Source organism: Capra hircus, chromosome 21, assembly GCF_001704415.2.
Source record: "Capra hircus breed San Clemente chromosome 21, ASM170441v1, whole genome shotgun sequence".
In the NCBI taxonomy this organism is placed as follows: domain Eukaryota; kingdom Metazoa; phylum Chordata; class Mammalia; order Artiodactyla; family Bovidae; genus Capra; species Capra hircus.
The window spans coordinates 25,388,791-25,394,373 of record NC_030828.1 but is presented as its reverse complement, the minus strand read 5'-3'; the positions used below and the strand labels follow the sequence as shown (position 1 = coordinate 25,394,373).

Below are 5,583 nucleotides of genomic sequence, written 5' to 3'. Positions count from 1 at the left end.
AAGTATTGGAGTTTCAACTTCAACCTCAGTCCTTGCAATGAACACCCAGGAATGATCTCCTTTAGGATGGACTGGTTGGATCTCCTTGCAGTTGAAGAGACTCTCAAGAGTATTCTCCAACACCACAATTCAAAAGCATCAGTTCTTCAGTGTTCAGCTTTCTTTATAGTCCAATTCTCACATCCATACATGACTACTGGAAAAACCATAGCTTTGACTAGACGGACCTTTGTTGGCAAATTAATGTCTCTGCTTTTTAATATGCTGTCTAGCTTTCTGCCCATGGACGCCACCAAGAAAGCATCGTTGAAGTCTTCCCCGCCTCCACTGCAGTCATGTCTAAATCAGTCTCCCAAAGAGCCCGAGCAGCTGCAGAAGCTCTTCATCGGAGGATTGAGCTTTGAAACAACCGATGAGAGTCTGAGGGGCCATTTTGAGCAATGGGGAATGCTCACAGACTGTGTGTTAATGAGGGATCCAAACACCAAGTGCTCCAGAGGCTTCAGGTTTGTCACATACGCCACAGTGGAGGAGGTGGATGTGGCCATGAATGCAAGGCCACACAAGGTGGATGGAAGAGTTGTGGAACCAAAGAGGGCCGTCTCAAGAGAAGATTCTCAAAGACCTGATGCCCACTTGACTGTGAAAAAGGTTTTTGTTGGTGGTATTAAAGAAGATACTGAAGAACATCACCTGAGAGATTATTTTGAACAGTATGGGAAAATTGAAAGTAATTGAAATCATGACTGACCGAGGCAGTGGCAAAAAGAGAGGCTTTGCTTTTGTAACCTTTGATGACCATGACTCCGTAGACAAGATTGTCATTCAGAAATACCACACTGTATGTGTGGTCACATGAATGGCCACAACTGTGAAGCGAGAAAAGCCCTGTCTAAGCAAGAGATGGCTAGTGCTTCATCCAGCCAGAGAGGTCAAAGTGGTTCTGGAAACTTTGGTGGCGGTCGTGGAGGTGGTTTTGGTGGGAATGACAACTTTGGTCATGGAGGAAACTTCAGTGGTCGAGGTGGCTTTGGTGGCAGCCGTGGTGGTGGTGGATATGGTGGCAGTGGGGATGGATATAATGGATTTGGTAATGACGGAAGCAATTTTGGAGGTGGCGGAAGCTACAATGATTTTGGCAATTACAACAATCAATCTTCAAATTTTGGACCCATGAAAGGAGAAGACTTTGGAGGAAGAAGTTCTGGCCCCTATGGTGGTGGAGGCCAATACTTTGCCAAACCGTGAAACCAAGGTGGCTATGGTGGCTCCAGCAGCAGCAGTAGATATGGCAGTGGCAGAAGGTTTTAATTACTGCCAGGAAACAAAGCTTAGCAGGAGAGGAGAGCCAGAGAAGTGACAGGGAAGCTACAGGTTACAACAGATTTGTGAACTCAGCCAAGCACAGTGGTGGCAGGGCCTAGCTGCTACAAAGAAGACATGTTTTAGACAATACTCGTGTATGGGCAAAAAACTCGAGGACTGTACTTGTGACTAATTGTATAACAGGTTATTTTAGTTTCTGTTCTGTGGAAAGTGTAAAGCATTCCAACAAAGGGTTTTAATGTAGATTTTTTTTGCACCCATGCTGTTGATTGCTAAATGTAATAGTCTGATCATGACACTGAATAAATGTCTTTTTTTTTTTTTTTAATGTGCTGTGTAAAGTTAGTCTACTCTGAAGCCATTTTGGTAAACTACCCCAACAGTGTGAAGTTAGAATTCCTTCAGGGTGATGCCGGGTTCCATTTGAAATTTATTTACAACCTGCTTGGTGGAGAAGCTGTTGTCTTCAGAACCTTGGTGTAGTTGAACTGACAGTTACTGTGTTGTGACATGGAGTTCACCATTAAAAGGGTCACCCATGCAAAGTCATGGAGTTTTTTTTTTTTTTTTTTTTGGTTATTAATGATTGTTGGCACATCCTGTGCAATATATCTAAATTGGATTATGGTACCAGATAGAGTTATAGATGGGAATGAAGCTTGTGTATCATCCATTATCATGTGTAATCAATAAAAGATTTAATACCCTCTTGAAAAAAAAAATGCTGTCTAGCTTTTCTTCCAAGGAATTAGTGTTAATTTCATGGCTGCAATCACCATCTGCAGTGATTTGGAGCCCCCAAAAATAAAGTCTCTCACTGTTTCCATTGTTTCCCTATCTATTTGCCATGAAGTGATGGGACCAGGGGCCATGATCTCAGTTTTCTGAATGTTGAGTTTTAAGCCAACTTTTTCACTCTCTTCTTTCATCAAGAGGCTCTTTAGTTCTTCTTCACTTTCTGCCATCAGGGTGGTGTCATCTGCATATCTGAGGTTATTGATACTTCTCCCAGCAATCTTGATTCCAGCTTGTGCTTCCTCCAGCCCAGCGTTTCTCATGATGTACTCTGCATATAAGTTAAATAAGCAGGGTGACAATATACAACCTTGATGTACTCCTTTTTCTATTTGGAACCAGTCTGTTGTTCCATGTCCAGTTCCATATCCAGTTTCTGTATGCAGAAACCTGCATACAGATTTCTTAATGAAGTAATAGTAAACAAATGTGTACAATTTCAGCCTGGCTTTCTGGTCAACCCAGGCTGAGACTGTACATAATGCTATTTAATTATTTAGGATGATTTCCTTTGTCTAAAAGTGTTCCCATAGTGGGGTTACTGGATTAAAAATATGAATATTTCTATGGCTTTGAGAGCTTTATGATTGACTTCAAATATACCCCCCCTGGCCCTTGGCTCATCCAATCAATGAATATTGTTGGGGAAGAAGAAATTTCCCTCTGTCTTTTTGTGTTATTCTGGCTGACCTAAGAATTAACTTGACATGAGATAGATTAATAAGAAATAAATCAAACAAAAGTTCAGTAACCTGTGTAAATAGGAGAGATCCAGGAAAATTGAGTAACTTGCTAGAATCGCCAAAATCCCCAGTTGATCAATTACTTTTTTTTTTTTTTTTTGGCAACACCATGTGGCACTTGGGATCTTAGTTCCCCACCAGGCATCAAACCAAAGCCCCCTGCAGTGGAAGCTTAAAGTCTTAACCACTGGACAGCCAGAGAATTCCCCATTTTATTTTATTTTTTTAACTTAAACGTTATTTTTGGGTGTGCTGGATCTTCCATGTTACACGGGCTTTCTATAGTAATGGAGGTGAGGGATAACTCTCTAGTTGTGGTGCGTGGGCTTCTCTTGTTGCAGAGCACAGGCTCTAGAGTACAGATTCAGTAGTTGTGGCACACGGGGTTAGTTGCCTCGAGGCCTGTGGAATCTTCCTCTACCAGGGATGGAACCTATGTCCCCTGGATTGGCAGTTGTATTCTTAACCAATGAACCACCAGGGAAAGTCCTCGTGTGGCAAATTTTACTCCCCTCTATGTCTCTCATCTTTGTCAGCCTGACTTCACTCATTACTGCACTAAGTGTAGAGCGGAGATCCTCCCGGGAATGAGTTATAAAGAAGGCCGTAAACAGAAACATTTTTTTACCACATACAACCAACATTGGTTCAATGTTAATGTGTGGGAAAACGTCATCTTTGCAGAAAGGGAATTTTAACCATGTGAGTTATGTTCCCTAGGGGAAAACCCCTAGGCACACAGCTTCTAGGAGTGTGCTGGCCCCTGGCAATTGCTCTAATTACCTGTGAGCTAATTAGAGACCATTATGTATTCAGAAGTGAGATTTTCATCCTTCAAAATTTGCATCTTCAGTGAGGAGCTCATTCTCTATGCATCACAAGGTGAGTGTTCCCTGCTGATTTCTTCTCATATATAAGCTGGGCGCACTCTGGGACTGCTTTAATCAGAAGGCCATTAAGCAGAGCCTGAAGAAGCCAGGAAGAGGAAGCTGACTTCTGGAGCACACAGATGGGTCTGGAGTCTATCTTAAGATAGGAAACAACTATTTGTAGAGAGAATTTGGACAGCTCTTTCCAGAGGCTGCTTTTGAGTTTGTTCAGTCATAATTAGAGGCTTTCCAGAAGAAACCAAATATCAGACACCTCCCTGAGTGAAAATGACCATTGTTAGGGCCCTTCTAAGATTGGAAACAGTGTCAGACTTTATTTTTGGGGGCTCCAAAATCACTGCAGATGGTGACTGCAGCAATGAAATTAAAAGACGCTTACTCCTTGGAAGAAAAGTTATGACCAACCTAGATAGCATATTCAAAAGCAGAGACATTATTTTGCTGACTAAGGTCCGTCTAGTCAAGGCTATGATTTTTCCAGTAGTCATGTATGGATGTGAGAGTTGGACTGTGAAGAAGGCTGAGTGCCGAAGAACTGATGCTTTTGAATTGTGGTGTTGGAGAAGACTCTTGAAAGTCCCTTGGACTGCAAGGAGATCCAACCAGTCCATTCTGAAGGAGATCAGCCCTGGGTGTTCTTTGGAAGGAATGATGCAAAAGCTGAAACTCCAGTACTTTCTCCACCTCATGTGACGAGTTGACTCATTGGAAAAGACTTTGATCCTGGGAGGGATTGGGGGCAGGAGGAGAAGGGGACGACAGAGAATGAGATGGCTGGATGGCATCACTGACTCGATGGACGTGAGTCTGAGTGAATTCCAGGAGTTGGTGATGGACAGGGAGGCCTGGCGTGGTGCGATTCATGGGGTCGCAAAGAGTTGGACACGACTGAGCGACTGAACTGAACTGAATGACACTGAAGATTCTAGGAGGACCCTGTCTTTCTTTCTTTTCTCTCTTTCTTTCCTCCTTTTTTCTTCTTTTTTAAATTGGGGTATAGAAGCTATTGTTTTTGCAGTAGTCACATATGGATGTGAGAGTTGGACCATAAAGAAGGCTGAACACTGAAGAATTGATGCTTTCTAACTGTGGTGCTGGAGAAGACTCTTGAGAGTCTCTTGGACAGCAAGGAGATCAAACCACTCAGTCCTAAAGGAAAGCAACCTGGAATATTCACTGAAAGGACTGATGCTAAAGCTGAAGCTCCAATATTTTGACCACTTGATGCAAAGAGCCAACTCATTGGAAAAGACCCTGACACTGGAAAAGGCTGAGGGTGGGAGGAGAAGAGGGCAGCAGCGGATGAGATGGTTGGATGGCATCAATGACTCAATGGACATGAGTTTGAGCAAACTCTGGGAGATAGTGATGGACAGGGGAGCCTGGAATGCTCCAGCCCATGGGGTTGCAGAAAGTCAGGTGTGACTTAGTGACCAAACAACAACCAATAGTTACTTTACAATTTTGTGTTAGTTTTTGCTGTACAACAAAGTGAATCAGCTGTACACACACGTATATCCCCTCAGAGATGAGGTCTAACTGTCAGTTGAGATGATGCAGAAGATAGAAATAACGAGGGCTACATGACTAGGAATCAGAGGGTAGGGTGATCTTGAGGTCGACTTGATCCAGGGGTGCACTTTCCATTTTCCTGCATTCCTCTTGACTCTGTTTTACTCAGGCCAGCAACCAAGTTCTAGACCACCTAAGGGTGCAGCGACACCCAAAGAAAGAACCCCCAGCAACCTTTTCTAGAGTCTCCTTGGCCCAGTTGGGTCAGTCCTAAAGGCAGAAGAAAACCTTGTGCTGATTACCATCATCCTGGGGTC

The 5,583-nt window shown here is 43.2% G+C and overlaps 1 pseudogene across 1 annotated transcript; it reads left to right on the top strand.

Moving 5' to 3' along the window:
- LOC108638474 lies at positions 283-2,048 on the top strand (annotated as a pseudogene). The gene has a single exon (XR_001919827.1). The product of XR_001919827.1 is annotated as a heterogeneous nuclear ribonucleoprotein A1-like (transcript).